Raw genomic sequence first — 22,606 nt, 5'->3', positions numbered from 1 at the left:
GTCCGACCCTGAACCAAAAGGTTGTCTAAGCCTTTGCACCAATTCTGCGGTTTCTTATCTAGAATTTACTACTTCTAATCTGAGGCTCTGGTTTTCCTCTCGGACTGCACTTAACTCTTTTTGTATGGTATCTAATATTGTTCCTAAACCTTGTACGTCTATTCCCTCAGCCATCTCTGTTCGGGTGTAAAATGCAACGTGGGGACTTCACTCTGTCAGGCTCTAATTACGGTACTCAACTTACACAGGAACAGAGATGCTAGTTCCCAAATCCACCCCGACAGCAATCCAGAGCTTAGTGTGACAAGTCTCTAGAGTGGCTCTCTAGGGGGAAGGGAGAAAATGGATAAAATAACAAAAGAGAGAAGAGACTGTTCTGCGGCTTCCTTCAGGAGTCCGTCCAGCAGACTTCTTTTGCTGAAGAGATAACCTGTAGACAAGAGTTATTGTTACCATACACCTTTAGTCCTTAACCTCTCTTATCTCTTAACCCCTATTGCCTTATTTCCTTACCATACCAATTTCAGAACTCAGCTTCTCTTCTATTTCTTTTCTGTGTGTGCTTTTATTCCTTAACTATATTCTTCGTCTGCAATTAAAAAGGAAATAGCTAGAACCCAAGGTTTATCTGCCTCATATATATCTTTCTCTCTGTACTTCTTACTTACTTTCTTATTTTTCTGTTCACTCTCCTATGTTTTATCCTCCTTGGTATCTGCCTTAGTTCCCAGTTTCTTTTTCTTTTTGCACACCTGCAATATATTTACATTTATCTGTTAAGAACTTCTGCTTTCTTTTTAACTAGGTGTTATCTAATTTAACTTGGTATTCTACTTACTGAGTTTGAGGTCTTTTCCTATTGGTAATTATTCATCTGTGTATTTAATGCTTTCTCTTCTTTTCGTGGTGGTATTACTCTCTGTACTCAGCTACTGTTCGACGACTTATTTCTGTGGTAAGTATAGTTTTATCTTATTCTAATTAATTGTAGTTGCTCAAGCGTTCTAACCTGTATTGCAATTCTCTCTCTTCGTTTCTCAGGACTTGCTGTTACAACTCGTTACCTCTGTGAAGAATTACAGTAAAGCCACTTTCCTCACAGTAAGTTCTATGACTCTATTGATATCAGTAATTTACTTCAGTTCTCTGACGTGACAAATATACACTCGTTAACTTAGCTTCGTTTTTTTCTTTTTCTTCCTTCAGATGCTCCTGTTGATGCTGCTTCCTCTCCCTGACGACTCGGTGCGAAATCTTCACAAGCTGAGATTTGCTGTTCTCCTCAAACGTCACTTTACTTCATTAAACTCGGATTTCGAACTTGTATCTACTGACTTCCGAAAACCCTTCAGATTAGATTCTGAAAAGCCTTCGAACGAAACCTGAAACACTTTTTGTCAGCGCGCTCTTAAATGCGCACCTGACTCTCTAGAATTCTTGGTGAAGTGCGCAGTTCCTAAGCAGCGCGAGCCTCACCTAGGATTCCAGCGCGTTCTCTGCCAAACACTAGAACGCTAACAGCTACTCGGTTCTGGTGGCCTTTTCTGGCGCCATTTCCGAGTCAGCTCCACCTGTGGTAAATATTTTAATTACCTGTACTATTTTTTATGCGGTAAAGTCTAGTAAGAATAACTCAGTAAAAATAAGAGGCAGAATCCGTGGTATTAGAGGTTCTGAAAGGCTTTATTCCTTACAAAGGAATTATGGTTCGAACCATGGCATCAAATTCCATCACCACGAAGGTTCAGGAAGGGAAGGCAATACATTATTGACAAGTAATAATATATATAAGAAAAACATTACATTGAGACAGATGCAGGAGGCGTAACAGCTGATAATATAGATAAGAATACACATACGTAATGAAAAGAGGCGTAATTAATAGGCGTATATTAGAAACGTCATTAAACATGATGTCACAGGTGGGTGGATCCATAGGAAAATCCTGCAGTGTCAGCAGAAATATTTGGCAGAGATGCGCGCGCAGCCGCATGACGTGTGATTGACGTGCAACTAGAGGGTGAAGGGGACTTGACATTTAGCTCTACATGTGGAGACAGAAGTCTGGGGGGTCAGGTCAACCTAATCCCAAATCATATCTAATATCTTATGTTTAAAGAACTGTATTATCCAAATGGAAAGGTCTCTCGGACGGAATCTATTCTATACTGACTGTTAGTGCGTGTACAAGCGTCTAAGTGTCTACGTGAGATGCGAGGGGGCAGGAATCTTCCATGGTAACAGGGGCTATGAATTACTGGCATGAAGACAGTGAGGCCGGGCCCTTTGCTCGGTAGCTGAAAGGATGTTTACCTAAACTACTAGACAGGAATGCATTGGATGAGGAGCGGAGCAGATAATCTTGAAGGTGAAATACAGTTTTTGGCAGGCAACAGGCCGGATCAGGCACCGTTAGCCGTGCAGGGAGTAGGACAAAGTTCATGGATACAGATGCAAGCTCAGACTGGAGCTTTCAGAGGCAGAAGGCAGGAAAAGACTTGATGGCAAAATTCAGGGCCTACTCGCTTGAACTGTAAAATGTGGAAAGTGAACCACATAAAGTCGGTGGCCTTTCATACTTAGGAACAGAATATCCGACCCATTCATGGCGGATCTGAAAGAGGGCATGTTGACGGTGGACGCACATGTATTTGCGTCTTCATAACTGGAACTGGAGGGAACATACATGTACTTGTAGCATGTACATGGAGCCGTTGGGGTCTAAGATAGGGGACATAACTAATCATAAAATTCATATTTCCTCATTCCCTCCTTGTCCCCTACGGACCCTTCATGAGATATCAATCTTTAGCAATCCATCAATCTGTTCATATAGCATCATTTGTTCTTCTTTCTTCTTCCGGGATCTTGAGCGAAAACTGTGAAGGCGGGATACACGATGTGGCACACAGACCACAAATCGCTGGTCCACATTGTAGACATAAGCAGCAACTGAATAGTATGAGAAAGCCAATACCTAGGAAGGATAGGATCCTCCATCCCCAGGCTGACAACACGCTCCAGAACCAACCGGACCAAGTCCAGGTGCCTGGATTCTGGTGTATCTGGCTTACAATCTTATGAAGGCGAGTTATGGCTTCATATACTGACGGCGAGTTTTCTGGTATGAAAACGCAGCAACCTGATCCGATGACCCTACAAGCTCCGCCCCTATCGGCCAGGATGACGTCAAGGACAAGACGATTTTGAAGAACAACAATCCGCATCGTGGACTGCTCCTCTGTTAAGTTGCCTAAGGCGGAAGTAGTTTCATTCACTACTGCTTCAAGGGTTCTAGTTAATCTACGTATCAGCTTACTATTAGTAACTGTACCTATATAGGGAAAGAAACCTTTATTGAAATCTGTGTATTGCTCCCATGCCGTTTCAGTGTAATCGACAATCGGGAGATCTCTCTGCTGTCTATTGTGTACTAAATGGGTTTTTCTGTGATAATCAGGAGGGGCTAGAAAAACAGGTGGTAGAAGGAATGCAATGTAACAAGTACCATCCCAATCTAGAGGTAAACGTATATATGCGGTCTGGCCACATATGAAGTTGGAATGACGAGAAGCTCTAAATGTAGATTTGCCTTGATCACTGAATTCTATTACAGTGGTACATTTACTATGGCCCATGTGTATTGAACCATTCTTACTTACACATAATTCACCTTTAACTGGAAATACTGACATAGCGGGCAAGATTGGTGTAGCTTCGGATTCAACATTCAGAATCATGAGGTTAAGTGTAAAATTACCTAATCCATATACTTCATTTTCTAGATCAGTTCCTGTTCTTTTGGGAAGTCCCTCCTTGTTAGGGTAGCAGACTTTAAGTAAAACTAGGTTCAGGTTTCCCCATACCCAGTTGTCTTGATAAACTACTGAATTTGAATCTAGGGAATTAATCAAACTAAACCATGCTCCACAGGAGCCATTGTGTGTGAACGGATACGGAAAGAGAGGTAGAACTCCCTTATAGTTCTGATAGGGAGGGAGTCGGCCACATATCCAACAATTGGTAGCATTGCTGGTCTGATGGGAATGATGTAACATACTAATGAAAGTGTTGTTACGCAGCGCAAATCTATAGGACAACTCATGCGGAGGTAATTCGCTAAAAGAATGTTCAGCAGTAGCATTGAAAACACGTTTAGAAATAGGGTAATACATATGTAGCAATATACTAACAGCAATTATCAGAAGACTTAGGAAAAACATAATTAATAATGTCACTATGCAGTGACTACGAAGTGATTTACAGTACGCATGTTTTTTAAGCTGTATCTGTCTATTTCTCTCTCTATTTCGGTCTAGAGGATACATGTCAGAGACAAATTCAACCGATTCACCTTGGAGAGGACTTAAACAGTCAAATTGTCTGACTTGCTAGACCTTAGTTTCAGTTTATACGTTTCACTCTCGGTCTTTTCAACCAGGGGTAGTTTTAAATCAGTCTGTGAGGGAATGCAGGGCTGAGGGTTCACGTCGGACGGTAGTCCATAAATTTTTTTGATGTGGCTCGAGTGCAACCACCCTTTACGTCCCTCAATCTTCACGGCTGTCCTTGTGGTCAATAAGACGAGTTTCTGCGACTGCCACCGAGGCTCCAGCTGGCTCCTCCTGTCAAAATTCCTCACAAGCACGAGGTCCCCCGGAACCACGTCGTGGGGCTTCACCTCAGTGTTGTCGGGAAAAGCTGCAGCTACCTGTGAACGACAAGATTGTAGTGCAGACATCAAGGAAGCCAGGTAATCTGTCAGCATATTACAGTCAACATCAGTGATTTTACGAGGTATAGGCGTCCCCCACATATTTGGCGGTCTACCGAAGATCACCTCATACGGGGATAGCCCTGTTCGAGAATGTGCTACCATTCTCATGTAAAAGAGCGCAACTGGTAAGGCTACTATCCAGTCGACACCTTTTTCTCTACATACTTTAGACAATCTAATTTTCAGAGTTTGATTATGGCGTTCCACGAGACCTGCTGCCTCGGGATGTCGGACACAGTGGAATTTCCATTGATAGCCTAACAGAAGTGAAACGTGTTTCATTAGCTCGGATGAGAATGGCTGGCCGTTATCTGAGTACACGACACGGGGCAGACCGTACCGTGGGAAGAATTTTCGAACTAACTGTTTGGCAGTAGTCGGGGCAGTGTAATCTGAAACCGGGTAGGCTTCTGTCCAACGGGAAAGAGCACAGACAACTACGAGAACATATTTGAATCCTCGACATCGTTCCATCTGGATATAATCCATCTGGAGGACTTCAAAAGGGTGATCGGGAGGTTGAAATCCACCTTGCTCTACGGGAATGCTTTTACCTGGGTTGAACTGACAACATATCATACAGGTACGTACTTTCTGTTTAGCTGCTGCTCGCAAATGTTTGTTGAACCAAATGTGTTGAATACTATCTAGCATAGCTTTCTCTCCTAGGTGCGCTGGACTATGTATTGTGTTAATGATGACTTGAACCATGGAGTCGGGAAGAAACCATATAGATTTTCCCTTCGTCATCCATCCTTGATCCGTTTGGATCCCTCCTAATTCAGTCCATTTCTTTATTTCTTCTGGTGTAGCATGTGTCTGTATGTCAATTACATCAAGGGCGGGATCCTTAACTGTCATGCAATGTGTTGGTGTCGGAACTATTGTCTTTGTCGTGTCAGTTGTATGAGTCTGATTCTGAGCAGTCTGTTTAGCTGTTCTGTCAGGGAGGTCGTTACCCTGAGAAATGATATCGGTAACTTTCGTATGGGCCTTGCACTTCATAATCGATATTGCAGTAGGTAGATGAATTGCGTCTAATAAAGCTTGAATGAGGGGTCCGTGCTGGATGTGGGTACCGTGAGAAGTTAAATAACCTCTCTCTCGCCACAGCACGCCGAAGTCATGGACGACTCCGAATGCATAACGTGAATCTGTGTATATGTTGACTTTCTTATTTGTGGCTTGAATACAGGCTTGTGTCAGAGCGATGAGCTCTGCTGCTTGAGCTGACAAGGTATCAATACAATTCGTTTCAATGACTTCAGTGTCTGTTGTGACTGCATAAGCGGCCACTAAATCTCCTGTACTTGTTCTCATGCATGAACCATCTACATACAATGTCAGGTCTGGATCTGGAAATGGAATATCTGTCAAGTCTTGTCTGGGTTTCGTCGTGATAGTAATGACTTCAATACAATCATGTGCCAATGGGTCTGTTCCATTTACTGGCAAAAGTGTGGCAGGATTTAATGTACTACAACGTCTGATTTCTATGTGTGGTTGGAACAATGTTAATTCATAACCTGTCAGTCTTGCTATAGTCAAGTGTTGTGTTTGTGTTCTGTTCAAGAGAACCTCTACTGCATGTGGTACTTGTACTGTTAATTGATGTCCTAACACTATGGCATCGCTTTGTCTGATTGCTAAAGCTGTTGCTGCCACTGATTTCAGGCACGCAGGAAGAGCCTGAGCTACGGGATCTAATGTACTAGAAAAATAAGCACATGGTTTGTGTGATCCAGCTTGTTCCTGAGTGAGTACTGACAAGGCAGTACCTTCGCGTTCTGTAACAAAAAGTGTAAAACGTTTGCTGTAACATGGTGTTGCTAGAACAGGTGCTTGACATAAAGCTTTCTTTAAGCTTTCAAAGGCTTGTGTATGTTCTTGAGTCCAAGGGAGGACAGTCGATGTGGCTGCCTCCTGTGTTGTCAACTGAATGAGTGGTTTTGCTAGAAATGCATATTGAGGGATCCACTGCCTACAGTACGAAGTGAGGCCTATGAAAGCCCGCACCTCCTTTTGTGTCTTGGGCGGCGGCATGTTAACAATTAACTGGATGCGGTCGGGTGTAAGCTGTCTCCCCTCCTTGGACAGCAAGTGCCCAAGGTAAACAACTTGCTGGACACAGAATTGCAGCTTAGAAGGGGACACCTTGTGCCCCTTGTCGGCTAGAAATTGTAAAACCGTCAGTGATGCTTTTTCACATTCAGGTTCGCTTCGGGCGGTGATCAGCAGATCATGTGGATACTGTCAAGTTCTCGTTTCAGTGCTTGGCTATAGATGCTGGGGCTTTCTGTGAATCCTTGAGGTGCGCGTGTGAATTTAAAGCTTCGTCCATTTAAACTGAATCCGAACAAATATTGACTTTCCGGATCGATTGGGACACTAAAGAAGGCATTCTTGAGATCAATTACAGTAAAGAACGTTGCTTCTGAATCAATGGCTGTTAGTAATGAAGAGATATCTGGGACCACAGGGTATTGTGGTACAATGCATTTATTTAATTCGCGCAGATCAATAACTAGTCGATATACTGGTGGCGCTTTTGGATCCGTTCTTTTAAGAATCGGAATTATCGGGGAATTACATACATTGGAGTCGGTTTCCACGACCACTCCTTGGGCAATAAGCTCGTCAATGATTTGCAGCAAAGCCACTACAGCATCTGGAGGTAACTTGTATTGTCGCATTCGGGGTAGTACCACTCCTGTTTTGAGTGTGACTCGATATGGTGTAATGTGCATGCAACCAACATCAGTGGGGCCTTGTGCCCATAAATGTGTAGGTAAATTCTGTAACCGGTGATCCATGTCTCTGGACACATAGTGACCTTTAAAGTCACGCAAAAATAATCGTACTCCTTCCGGAGAACAACATATTATGGCTCCTAGAGCTTTCAGTGTTTTTATGCCTAACAAGTTTTCTGGACATGATTTAGTAAGCAATAAATCTGTAGTTCGTGTCAATGGACCAACCGTAAGTGGAAGAGGTAGTGATACTTCATTAATAATAGGCTTTCCGGAGAATCCAAGGGAAATATTCTGTGAGCCTGAGAGGGGTGCCCCCGGAACTTCGCTGCGACGTATAGTTGTTCTGCTTGCCCCTGTATCAACTAAAAACTTTCTGTCTTTCCCTAATATTTCACTATGTACATAAGGTCCTTCTTGATCTACAGGAACCTCGATAAGGGGTAAGCCTACTTCCCTCTCTAGGCTATTTCATGTGTATCGCTGGTAATCGGGATAATCGGCTTGTGCATACTGGTACATCTGTTGTGTCGTTGCTTGTGTTGCAGCAATAGGCTGCGCCTGTGAAGTTGCTACGGTCTGTTGTTGTGGAACTGGCATAGGTTGCACATGCTGAGGTACTTGTTGCTGGATCTGATCCTGTCTAGGTGGACGTGGTCTCTCCTTAGTTTTACCCGTAGAGATATTATGTTTCAGAACTGCACAATCGTGTATATAATGACCTGGCTGTTTGCAATAGTTGCATGTCCCTTTTACAGGACCTGCTGAATCACTGGACTGTGTTGTACCCTTTCTGTGACCGTCAGCTGGAACTGACTGAGCAACGAGCATTTTCATTTTCGTGTCTTTCATACGTCTTTGTTCATGTTCTTGTTCTTCTCTAATTCTATTGTGGTGATATTGTAACATTTGTAACATCTGTGACGGGGTGTTACCTTGCCAGGTACTCTCGAATTTCAATACTCTATTCTTAACTTGGGGCAAGGAATTTTCAACTAATTTTGTCACAAACAGATGTGGATATGACTCGCTATTTGCTTTTATGCCACTATTAATACCAAAACATTTTTCAAATCGGGAATAGAAGTCACTAGTGTCTTCATCTTGTTTTTATTTACAGGCTGAGATTGCACCCCAGTCCTCCTTTTTCGTAGTTAATAAACGTGGCAGTACCTGCACTAGTAATCCTGGTAGTGCTGTAGTCTTTTCCCCAAGCCCTGATCCTGCAGCTCGGGCCTTTTCTTCGGTTTCTAATGCTGTCCAATCTATCTTTTGGTCTCCCACCTCCCATTCCTGTCTGAGTGCTTTTTCTGTGCGTCTATGCGATTCTTTACGCCATAATTCAATGGCATCTTTCTGTGACTGTCTGGCTTTCTTTTTCCATAATTCTTCTTCTACTCTCATGATGCAATCTGCATCCCAGGTCCCAGCTGCGGGCCACCTCTGACTTTCTGGTAAATCCTTGGTGTAGTCCACCCATAAATCAAGAAATAATACGGCATCTAGGCCATGCTTATGGTACATAAAGTACCCTGGAGTGTCCCTAGGTGGAATGGGAACAGCTTCTTCGAGTACCCCTTTTCTAGTTTTGATCTGTCTTAATTTTGAAAAGAGCGGCATCTTTAAACCTTGCTACTTGATTCTGAACACCAGTAATACAATAAACACAATAATGAACAATCATTCATACCACAATTTTGAAAACATATGAAAACATTTAACATTTAACATTTAACGAACAATGATAATTAGAAGAAAACTAGTTACTGACATAATACTAATACTAGAGAATACTGGATTATATACAAGACATACTAGATATACTGCTAAACAGTACAGATACACTGCTGAAACAGTGCAGACCGGATTTGTGTACCCAAACCCGTCTTGACCGGCACAACCTAATGTGCACGTCTAAATGCCTCCCCGGCAACGGTACTCACCGGGTAGCACGGAACGGAAGGCCTCGGAACTGAACTGGACTGGACCGGACTCGACTCGACTCGACACGGAACTTCGGAACCTGGTGGGCCTCTGTATACCTCGGATCTTGCTCTCTCAGCTAGGCTCTGGTCGGGATACTTCGCACTTCTCACCGCCTCGTCTGGGTGTTGATCGCAGCCTCAGTCACCCCCGCTCGGCCGGAGGGAGATACAGGAAATCCTGCGGGTACGCGTTGTTGTCCGTCCAGCTGTGGCAGGAGACCGGGCCTGCAACGCACCTCCGGCGCGTGAGATGAGAAAGTGTCCCTGTTCGGGCGCCAATTTATGTGGTAAATATTTTAATTACCTGTACTATTTTTAATGCGGTAAAGTCTAGTAAGAATAACTCAGTAAAAATAAGAGGCAGAATCCGTGGTATTAGAGGTTCTGAAAGGCTTTATTCCTTACAAAGGAATTATGGTTCGAACCATGGCATCAAATTCCATCACCACGAAGGTTCAGGAAGGGAAGGCAATACATTATTGACAAGTAATAATATATATAAGAAAAACATTACATTGAGACAGATGCAGGAGGCGTAACAGCTGATAATATAGATAAGAATACACATACGTAATGAAAAGAGGCGTAATTAATAGGCGTATATTAGAAACGTCATTAAACATGATGTCACAGGTGGGTGGATCCATAGGAGAATCCTGCAGTGTCAGCAGAAATATTTGGCAGAGATGCGCGCGCAGCCGCATGACGTGTGATTGACGTGCAACTAGAGGGTGAAGGGGACTTGACATTTAGCTCTACATGTGGAGACAGAAGTCTGGGGGGTCAGGTCAACCTAATCCCAAATCATATCTAATATCTTATGTTTAAAGAACTGTATTATCCAAATGGAAAGGTCTCTCGGACGGAATCTATTCTATACTGACTGTTAGTGCGTGTACAAGCGTCTAAGTGTCTACGTGAGATGCGAGGGGGCAGGAATCTTCCATGGTAACAGGGGCTATGAATTACTGGCATGAAGACAGTGAGGCCGGGCCCTTTGCTCGGTAGCTGAAAGGATGTTTACCTAAACTACTAGACAGGAATGCATTGGATGAGGAGCGGAGCAGATAATCTTGAAGGTGAAATACAGTTTTTGGCAGGCAACAGGCCGGATCAGGCACCGTTAGCCGCGCAGGGAGTAGGACAAAGTTCATGGATACAGATGCAAGCTCAGACTGGAGCTTTCAGAGGCAGAAGGCAGGAAAAGACTTGATGGCAAAATTCAGGGCCTACTCGCTTGAACTGTAAAATGTGGAAAGTGAACCACATAAAGTCGGTGGCCTTTCATACTTAGGAACAGAATATCCGACCCATTCATGGCGGATCTGAAAGAGGGCATGTTGACGGTGGACGCACATGTATTTGCGTCTTCATAACTGGAACTGGAGGGAACATACATGTACTTGTAGCATGTACATGGAGCTGTTGGGGTCTAAGATAGGGGACATAACTAATCATAAAATTCATATTTCCTCACACCCATGCACCTTCCATTGCTCGGGGTGTACAAACTTTGAATCTTCGATGCGCAATTAAACCTATCTGTAATCTTGGGATCCTGACAGCCGCCTTCCAAGAAAGATGTTGTAAGGTTGCTTTGTGTATGGGTTCGAAAGGCGGACCCATCAATTTCGATAGCACCAGGTTTAGCTCCCAGGGTGGTGAAGGAGGCCGGATCGGAGGGTAGACCTTCTTTAAACCCTGTAAGAAATCCGTAACAGCCTGCAACTGAAATAAAAAAGGTTGAGAAGGTGTGCGTCTATATGTAGTTATCGCTGCTAAGTGCACCATAATGGAAGAAAACTTCAACCCTTCTTTCGCCAGATAAAGTAGGTAAGAAAGGATGACCTCTTAATGACCCTTGGTTGGATTAAAGTTGTTTTGCACACACCACATATAAAACCGCTTCCACTTGCATGCATACGAATGCTACATGGACGGTCTTCTTGCTTCCTTCAAAATGGACATGCAGTCCTGTGGTAGACCTAGGTGGCCATACTGGAGGACCTCAGGAGCCATGCTGCCAAGTTCAGTGAGGGAAGGTTAAGGTGATGAATCCTCCCGTTCATCTTGGACAGCAGGTCCGGTCTGCACGGCAGCTTCCTGTGAGGGAATTCTGATAGGTGCAGAAGGTCCGGGTACCACCATTGTCTCGGCCAGTCTGAGGCAATCAGTATTATCCTCGTGCACAAATGAGACAGCTTGGTCACCACCTTCGGGATAAGCGGAAGAGGTGGAATGGCGTACACAAATGCCCCTGAACAGTCTATCAAAAGGGCATTCCCTTTCGATTCTGGTCGGTAGAACCTTGAGGCAAAGTCTCGGCATTTCGTATTTTCATCGTCCGCGAAGAGGTCGATGGTGGGACGACCCCATGACTGGAAGATGTCTTCGACAACCTCGTCATTGAGAACCCAGTCTTCTATGTCTTCGAAGTGACGGCTGAGAACATCCGCTCTCACGTTCTGTTTGTTCAGGTAGTACATTGTCATTGTACTGTCCGTCTGTACTAATACTGAGCTTGCCTGAATCGAGGGAAGGAAAGCTTTGAGGGCTAGGTGAACAGCTCTCAGCTCTAGCAAGTTGATGTGGTAGGATCGCTCTTTTGGAGACCATAGTCCTTGAGTCTGGAGAGGACCCATGTGTGCCCCCCAACCCTGCAGTGAAGCATCCGTGATCAGCGTCTGAGCAGGCGGAGACTGATGAAATGGAATTCCAACTTGCATATTTCCTTTTCTCATCCACCAAGGTATGGACGCTCATGCAGCATTCGATAGACTTATCTTGTCATCCCAGCGAGCTGTCTGTTGGTCCCACTTGTCCTCCAGATCCTGCTGAAGAGGACGCATTCGAACACTGTCTCTCCTCCGAAGGAAACACTTTTCCTACCTCGGAGTCTAGCAGAGCTCCTAAGAAAAGTATTCTATGCGTTGGCTGTGAAGTTGACTTGTCTAAATTCACATGCAGACCCAGCCGGTGACACAGTTTGAGACAGTTCAAGAAATAAATTAAATAGAAACTCAGTATTGGGGTTGTCAGAGGTACTATACATTACCAATATTGTACAGCATAGATCTTATTGTGATTTAGATGGCACATGTTACCGTTAATTTTCTCATAGCAGGTATTGTGATTAATGTTTGTTGATAAATTCGATGATGTGGGATTAAATACATGTCAGGATAGTACTGTTATGTGAGGGTATCATCTTTTGACGGTTGTTGTAACGCCAAGTTCGGCGATACACAGGAAAAGTATGAACTGCGTGGGAAAACGGACGTGAATAGGTAGATTTGTGGTGGTGACATATTGGAAATAGCGGAGCGACTAGAATAACTGGACCGTGATAGGCTCGAAAGGATTCATATGTCATCACATGCGCAGCAGTCTCGCTAGGTAGCGGACGTGACAGGAAACATTTCGTTTTGGTGACTTTAGAGTAGAGGACTTTATGGTATTACGTACGAACGGTTCAGAGACTAAGGGGTAATTTTAACCACCTTATCGTGATTGGTTTGAAAGGGTTTTATATGGAATGGACATGCGCAATAGTCGCGCATGGTAGCGGACCTGAATGGAAGCATTTTCCATTTGAAATTGTAGAATGGTGTGACCAGAATAATTGGTCAACTTAATTGAAATGATGAAATAATCGATGAAATAATCGAATATAAGACGAAGAATCACATTTTATTCTACTGGAAGAATTTTCTTTTTGGACATTATTAATGAACACTCAATATTTTCTAGATTGTAATTGCTGATTATTTATACGCTCCTTCTTGTAGTAACGTGTGTTCATAGATTAGTGGCTGGTTGACGATGGGCCACTAGAAGTAGAGCGTAACTGATGAATATTTAGTAACGCATTGATTTGGTTTGGATTAGCCTGCCTGTGCACTTATTGCTTAAACCCACATCGTCTTGTTCGGATTGGTAATGAGAGGATCCCACGAGAAATCGTAGGTATTGTCTGTGATGCTGATTGATCGGGACGTGAATGTGAGAAGTTGGCCGGATATATGCTGTCCACTAATTATAGTGGGCACCTTGTATCAGTCCAAATAACCCTTTATAGTGAATAGGTTAAAGACAACCTTTATGGAAAGCATCCTTTGTCCAGTTTCGCACCAGAGCAGGGGCAGGTAGCCCCTGCAACCGGTTTGAGCTGGACTATACACAGGGACACCAAGTGTGCCCCCAGTGCAGGACTTCAAAGCACCAGAGAGTTCTCCCGCCCAGCCCCAAAACACATCTGCCTGTCTGGGGAGGTGGTTCCACCTCCCTGGGACAGAAAACCTATTGTCCAGGCCTCCCCTGCCGGAGTTTTGGTCAGCAGCAGGATTCCAGACCGTGTCTGTGGCAGAGGCATCCATTTTGTGATGCCTGGGCTGTAGAAAGTCCTACCGGGTTAGCCCAGTGTGAACATGTCTCTCCCTCTAGAAGGGTGGAATGCTACCCCCGCTGCCAGAACAGGCGGGGGGGCGTAGTATTCCAAAGCGTTTGACATGTTTCCGTGCAGCCATCCCAAAGTTAGCATTTACCGCGAGGTTATAATGCACTTAAGAGTATATGGTCAGGCTGCACCACAAACAGCATCAGAGGAGGTACTCCGAACGCTGCAGAAGGGCTCTGCTCATGCAGGGGCACCCTCTCACATAAAAACCAAGCTCTCTGCCTTCAGGATTGTTAAGGCCTGCAATAGGAGTGACTTATAGGTTTTATATGTGTGTGCAATGGTAGTGATATAGGTAGCCTATACCACAGTAAGGGGTGCAAGCACACCCTTACCCAGGCTGCAGTAGCAGACCTGTGGTGCCATTTTGGAGTGCTTCCCAGGGGTGGTATAATACATGCTTCAGCCCCTGGTAGGCCTCTGAGGTACCTATGCCCTAGGTACACAGTATACCATATACTAGGGGCTTATAAGGCACCCCAGAATCCAATTAGATATGTACCTAAAGGACATGGAAACCATTTTAGAGAGGAAGCAGCTAGGCTGGGGTCCTGATTAGCAGAGCCACAACCAGACTAAGGTCGAAAAACAGTGAAACACCAGCAAAAAGTGGGGGTACCCATGTGAAGCAGATCCTACTCTCCTACAGTGAAAGTATGCATCTTGCAGATCCAGCGAACACATGTCTGAGATGTGGATATATTTGATGGAGAGCCAACATGCGAAACTTCTCATTTTTGATTGATTGCTTGAATGTCCGCAAGTCCAGAATGAGTCTGTATTCTGCCTTCTGGCCCTTTTTCTTTACCAAGAAGTATCTTGAGTAAACACCTTTCCCTCTTTGAGATACTGGTACCCTCTCGATGGCTGACTTTCTGGCAACTTCTCTCTGCAAGAGCTTTAACTGGTGTCACGACGGTGGAACTGGAGGGATTGAGGGGGGACGGTGTCAAAAACGTAGAGAGTACCCATTCTGCAGCGTAGCTAACACCCACTGATCCTTTGTGATAGCTCGCCACTCTTCGAGATGATTTGCGATACTTCCCTCCACTGGAGTGGTGAACGGCAACGGGGGAAGTGAGTACTCATTGCTTTGTCTGCGTCTTGGCAGAGTTGTTGCCTTGATGCTGATTTCCTCCTCCTCTGGAGGAACGCCTGCCCCGATAATGCGATCTTTGCTGGCCTTGCGGATCCTGATTTTTCTGCCAATGAGGGGTTTGAACCCTCTGTTGGGAGGATCACCGATAGTAAGGACGGAATCTCTTGTGGAATTCCTTCTTCCTTTCAAGGCCCACTGCCTTCAGCGTTTCCAGTTCTGTTTTCATCCAGGCCATCTCTTCATCCGTGTGAGTCCCGAACAGAGAGGAACCGGAGAAAGGAAGATTGAGGATGTGTGACTGCACTTCTGGCTTGAGCGCTGCAAGGCGGAGCCTAGACGTTCTTCTTGCGCATACCCCATGAGCATAAGCATGAGCCGAAGGGTAGCTCCCTCTGCCGCAGCACTGATGACCTGGTTAGACACCAGACTGCCCTCTGTTAGGATTTCCTCAAAATCTTTGCGATCTTCCTGTGGCAACTTTTCAGTGAATCTCTATAGTGAGTCCCACAGAGATCTTTCATAGCGGCCCAGGAGCGCCGATGCGTTGGAGACCTTCAACATGGAGGCCGAAGAGCCACAAACCTTCCTTCCCCAGGAATCTTGCGTCTTACTCTCCTTATCATGAGGAGCATGCTACCGCATGGGTCTTCTTTGCCGCAGCAATTATGACTGAATCCAGGGGAGGATCAGCTCTAAGGAAGAGCGGGTCGTCCTCTGGTGAACGGTACTTTTTTAAGATTCTCGCTGGGGCGGTCTCAACACTCGCCGGTGTGAGAATGCTGTCCATCACTGGCTCTATGAGGCCTGGTACCAAGGGGAGCAGAGGCTTAGATGCTGCTCTTTGGTGTAGAGTCTCGAAAATCACAGAGTACTTGCTTTGATGAGTAGGTACAGGGATACCCAGCTTTACCGCCCCTCTGCCAAGAATGTCCTGAAAAGTGTAGATGTCGTTCACCGGAGAGACCCTCAACGGCGGGCTGTTGGTCAAAGTAGGCGAGTAGTCTCTGTGGGACGTACGAGTGGAAGAAGAGGACGGAGTCGGGGATCTGTGCGCTCTCCTCCTGCTTCTTGATCTATACCTCCTTCTGTGCGAGTGCACAGGGGTACGGCTGCGAACTCTGGCTCTTGAAAGAGATCGTTCTTTATCCACTGCTTGTATTAGATGAGCCAACGGAGATCTGTGCCGAGGGCTCGAGTAATGCTGCTCCGCCGTGACCTTGTCAGTGGCCCAGTGATGCAACGGCCTGTACCATCGTGGTAACAAATGGATGGAAGGCAATCTGTGCCTCTCTCACTCCTCAGTGGATTGTGCAGGAGGGGGGAAGTTCACCTCCTCATGTGCAGACCTGTTTGGGGAATCTTGGTACCACTCTGACACTGGACTGCTGGACGTCGAGATCACCACCTCCGGGAATCTTGACGTTGACCCTCGGTGAGAACTGTGGTTGCTTGAAGGTGATGATGATAGGTTCACTGGAGGTGAGGCATTTCTGGAAGGGTGCCTTGACGTTGATCTGGAGCATCCGTGCGCCGACTGTCGTCTCAATGGAGATGTATGCCTCGACGTTGAATTTCCTCTCGACATTGAACGTCTCCCGACGCCTCGACGTCGACCAGCTTTGGGCTTCCGGCGACAGAGACTTCTGCCTCGACACTGCAGATCCTTGTACCGATCTTGGTGGCGTTTTCTGTTTCAAAGTCGATGATGTAGTATGACGATCGACGTTGAAGAGCCTTATCCTGACTTCGACGGAGACTTCTGCTTCTACGCCGAAGGAGGTGTCCTGTGTCTCGACGTCGAAGATCGTTGGACTGATCTTGACGTAGACCTGTGCCTCAACGTCGATGATGAGACGACGACGTTGTGATGTGCCTCGACGTCGATTGCCGATGATGAGGCGATGACGGAGCGATGTGCCTCGACGTCGATCGCCGATGCGGCGATGGAGTGATGTGCCTTGATGTCGAATGCCCAGTTGGCGCCGACGGAGATCTGTCTCTTGACGTTGAGCATCGCCTGGTTGACGTCAACGGAGGACCTGTTACCTTTGTCGACGATGATTTCATTGTCGATTGATGATGCGCCAGCATCACCGAAGACTTCGACGCCTATTTCTTCGTCATCGGCAGCTTCGACTTCGATCCCAACGGAGAACAGGTCGGGACTTTTCCTCTCGACGTCGACCGAGTTCTCTTCATCTGCTGCCTCACAGGAGACCTACCTCTTTCAGACAGGCCATAAAGTCGAATCCTCACCCTGTCCTTGATGGTCCTTCTTGACAACTTCTTACAATGATGATAGTTGTTAGAAGAGTGAGACCCAGGGAGGCAGAGAATACACACAGGGTGTGTATCTGTTCTGGCCTTCTTTTTGCCACAGGAAGGGCAAGGATTGAATAAAGAAGGCATTTTTAAAGAAAATAAACCTTTTCTGGAACACAAAAAAGGTGTTACTTGCACTCTAAGACTAAAAGATGTTGAGTGAAAGCAGAAAAACTAGATTTCTATAAGAAAGGAAGAGCTGAAAATCCAGGGTCCTGACTGAAGGAGCCGGAAAGAACAACTGGCCTAACTGTCACCCCTGAGGCATGATGGGAAGCTAGGGGTCATGCTGCCTTAAAGGCATGGTGCCAGTTTTTGTTGAAAATACTTTCATTTTCTATGCTATTGGTTTACAATGCAGCCTGTAGGCTAACAATGTCTACTTTATTTGCAGTTTACTATTTATGAGTACTTTGCTCATTAAAAAACAGAGTTTAAGTGCCACTTGCCCTCTTGTGTTTTTATACATATATTGGCAAATACAATCTTTATGTGTATAATTACATTGTTTAGCCTCCTATTGGGAACTGCATTGGTATGAGAAAAAATGATATATGTATATATATATCTATATGTAGAGCTGTATATATATATGATTTCCATATATAATTTTATATTATTTCCGGGGTCCCCGCACATGGGCGGGAATATTCAGTGCTTATGACTATTGATGAGGATCACCTGGAAGAGAAGTATCCTGTTTATTCAGGTGCTCACAAGCATGCCAGAAACTGTTAGCATGCTTGAAGCTGAATGTGGATACATGAAGCTGCCTTCAGGCAGCAGGGGTTTGGGCTAGAAAGCAACTGACCATGGAAAGGGAATGAGCAGACATAGGAGTCATACTATCAGCAAACCAGTGTAAGAACCAATAATAAAACAGGATATGAAGGGATGTTGTGCAAGTATTTTTTGAGTTATTAATGCTCGTCTCACCCTAACACACATCGCCTGTGATGTCACTCACTTGCTTAAGTCATGGATGCTCGATAGAACATTGTAGCATGTGAGCCATAAGTTACATCATGAACGCACACCTTGCCTTACCCCTCACTGAAAAGAAGGAAGCTTTCTGCGTTGGGGTTGAGGAAAGTCTTGACGGCTTTACTGAATGAGGCGTGGGTGAAATGGATCTGATTGGTATTTATATATGTATGTACGTTTGTGGCAGTTATTTAGCAGAAACTAAGCCAAAAGGCAGTGGAGTGCTGCACAGGGTCAAAGGCAAAGATTCAGCCAACGAGTGATGGGAGAAGCAGCTGGCTCTGTAGGTGGAAGTAGCTCTTTCATACATTTGAGCAGGGTTGGGGTGGTACTGATGGATACGTTGATGTCGTGCCACATTTGTGCACAGTGTTTAAATCAGAGGGAAGGGAAACAAGTAAAATACATAGGCAAGGTGGTTGCTAGCCATACTTTCCTAGGCATGTGGCTCATGAGAAGACTCCAGACGGATCCTCAACCTGACTAAAAGGATGCACATCACGCAGCACCTGAGAGACCTTCACTGGCTCCCCATCCAGAAAAGATGCCAATACTAGCTTCTGACCCATGCCTACAAAGCCCTCCAAGACCAATGACCGTCATACATGAACCACCGACTAAAGTTCCACCAACCAACCACAAACCTCCGCTTCGCTTCACCTAACCCTCGCACAGACACCATGCATCTGCCGCACCGGAGGACGATCATTCTCCCACCTTGCTACCAAATTCTGGAATGCCATTACAATCCACCTTCGAAAATCATACTCGTTGACAGGTTTCAGGAAGGGACTCTAGGCCCTGACTCTTTGACTGAGACCCGCAGCTCAGCACCAGGATACCCTCATGGATGATAAACTGTGCTATACTAGTACTGCTTGATTGATTGATTGATGTGGCCGGGGGCTAATGGGGATAATATTTGACCTTTATCTGCATTTAGTCATTCAGTCACTAGATACCAAGAGAACGTGCTCAGTTGACCTAGATATTTTAAAGAAGGAATCAAAACAACACACATTTTTTATGGAAGACAAACATATTTATATAATGTATGGATGTGAAAATATGCATATGGCTATCCTATGACTACCTTCTGACATCATACTCAAGCATGTAGTCCAGAGAGGACTTTTGCCCAAGGTTGCACAAAAAGTTCCCTGCAGGATCTGCAAGTAGATGGTGTCTTCTGGCAATTCAGTGATACACCCACATTTCAGATAACTTAGTCTGAGTCCTTTGGCAGGTGGTTAACACACACCTGCAGATGTGCTTGTGCTCAACACAAGTGAAGAATCGTCCTGGCACAATCGAATACACAAAAGCAAGAAGTGACCCCTGGTGACTTCCACTTAATACTTTAACTAAGATTGGATTGGTGCAACTAGAAGCGGTATGTATTGGCATCTAACTGCTGCACATCCTTTAGTGGACAAGGAATGCATCACAATTGGCCAAGCCACACACACATCTAACCCCATTCTGTTGCATGAGTGTGCAACTTGGACTTTTTCACATGTGCATGTTCAGATACAGTGACACAAACATGTTTCATGAATTTCCATAATTAGTGCATTTATGCATCTCTCAGTTTCAAGCAAAATTCATACCGCACGTCTGAAATTGTTTCCAGGAGTGAAGAGAAAATTATATTGTTTTGTTTTTGTGTTGTATAAGATCCAGGAAATAGATCATACTCTTACAATTGATTATTTTTTTATTTCTCTTCAAAGATATACAGGCTTTCACAGCTTGCTATAAATCGGGCGTCCTAAGTGGTGATGGAGAAAGCATTGTATGTTCTTCCAGGAATCTTCCTGTGCTCTGCTATGGGCTTCCAACTCCCCTCCCCACACCAACAGCTTGGGAAAATTGGATATGTGGGATATTCTGCAAAGGGGGGACCCTGGAGGCTCAATTAGGTGTCCAGCACCTGGGTAGAACAGGAGGTGACCATTCGTCTTCCCGTTCTTCTTCAGCCGCACCAGCACCTCATCCGCGTACAGTTTGCTGTTGTAGTTTCTGTCATCACCAGCCACGATGAAGAGTATGGAACCCAAGGCTCTCTCCACGGGCAGCAGACTGTCCTGATGCTCTGGTGCCCTTGGATCCACAAAAGCACCATGCACATCCACTGCCCCAGAATCAGTGATGTGAGCAAACTCCATCCTATAAGCAGGACCATTAATGCAGAGGTCCTGGTAGCGTAGTGTCATGCCATTGATGTTGTTGGTACCATTGATGCAGATCGTGGCTCCCACCTGTTTTAGGAATGTCGCCATGGCCAAGGCAATCTCCGCTCCTTTGCAGGTCGCCACCACTCCAACAGTGGGACCCAAGACCTGAAAAAAAATACATTTGTGATTAGGACATACCATTGACTTTTTAGCTTTACTGCCAGAAACAAGTGGTTTATCCTAAAATAATGGCCAGAATATGAGATTGAGCATCCTGACTTGAAGACATCCACTGAAAGGTGGATGTCATGGATGAGGTGGTAAGCTTAAGGACCAGTGGTAATTTGACCACATGGAATAAAACATGCATAAAAGAGGATTTACAAGGAGCTTTTAGAAAAGACATAGAGACATATATTGTGTCACGTCACAACTTCTCTTGTCTTCCAACATTGTTTTGTAATTCTTCACAGACAAAACACATAATTATTTACATACTTATACCAAGGGCATGACAACAACCCTAAGAGCCCGATTTCGATGTCAGACGGACCGGAGTCTGTCCGACATCAGTCATGAACTGGAACCGAACGACATCCTGTAGTGGGGTCCAGCCCTGGAATTAGGATGCAACCGAACCCTGTTCGGTCGCATGCCTATTCTTTTCAATGGGAGCATGCATTCCGAATGGAATGCATGCTCTCATTGACTTTGCAGAAATTGTGTTAACCAACTATACCAGCAACATAACTAGGTGGGGCTGCTACCCTGTACCGAGAAAGCGATGATTGATTATATGTTTTATGTTGTACGTTCAAAAAATACCAATAAAAACATTTTTTTTTTTAAATTTAAAAAAAGAAAAGAGCAGAGGTGCAGTTCATCCCTGCACCCCATGCCAGGCACTGGGTGCAGAGATCAATGGGGGGGGACTATAGATGCCCTCTAGGCTGCCATTCAGTGGCCTTGCACCCATGGGGGCCCTGCTGGGGGCCCCCAAAGCTGTTTCCGAATGCCTTTCTGTGCTGGAAAAGCCAGCACAAAAAGACAGTGAGAAACTGCCATCGTAGTCCCTCGGCCGGAAAGAGCCAGCCGGGGGATTACTGCAGAGTTTTCGAATGGCGGATGGGCTCTCTGAGCCCATCGGAAGCCATTCGGTAAACCGAATCAGATTCCCTTCCGACCGAGTCCATTGAAATGGCTAGGTCCGAAGGGAATCTGAAAAGCAGATTACGATGTGGTCAGGAGGGCTCCGACCAACAGTCAGAGCCCATCCTGTCCGCATTGTAATTGGGCCCTTAGTGTGATAAACACCACTCAGTTCTTCAAAAACATAAAATGTGTTTATTCTAGTACTTCCTCTTTCTGACCTACAACTCTCTATTAATTTGATAAGGCTAAAATCAGTCATTAGAATGTTGAATAAAAGCAATATAATTCTTAGTTCTAGTACAAACTAAAATTATTACCTTTACCTTTACATTTCATTTTTGTTTTACCAAGTGTTAACAGTATATGCAATTATTATTGACACTGTACGTTTTTAGACCACAATATGTTATATATTAGTTTTCAATATACAATCACCCAAATAAAGTATTCATAAGATAATAAAAAATACAATCTAATAATAGATCCGAAAATTAACCATTGTTAGTTGCACCTAGGCAATTCTGTGGTCGAACTAGAAAGAGAAATTAGCTATTCCATTTACAAAAGCCTTGACAGTACAGTAGCCTATCAGAATGGTTTTTGGCACAAGGTGTTGTGGTTCTGATTGGTGGCATTGGTTGTGCCGTCGTGGTATCCCTCACCCGAAAGGTTAGGTCAGTGTTCACTGTGGCAGCCAGGGTAGTGTCAGGCAAAATGACTTTAATCCAGTTGTATGTGATTTAATTAAAAAAGGATTTCATGGAATACCATTAGTAAGAAACCAAAGTACAAATACTGTTTAATGGAAATTTTCAGAATGAATGGCTTTTACCATTTCAGAGAAGTCAATTCAATGAATATTTATTTTGAAAATGTGCTTTTGGATGCTTATTTACCAGGGTGT

Source organism: Triturus cristatus, chromosome 4_1 (assembly GCF_964204655.1).
Source record: "Triturus cristatus chromosome 4_1, aTriCri1.1, whole genome shotgun sequence".
Classification (NCBI taxonomy): Eukaryota; Metazoa; Chordata; class Amphibia; order Caudata; family Salamandridae; genus Triturus; species Triturus cristatus.
The sequence above is the reverse complement of the archived record's forward strand: the minus strand, read 5'-3'. Positions refer to the sequence as shown.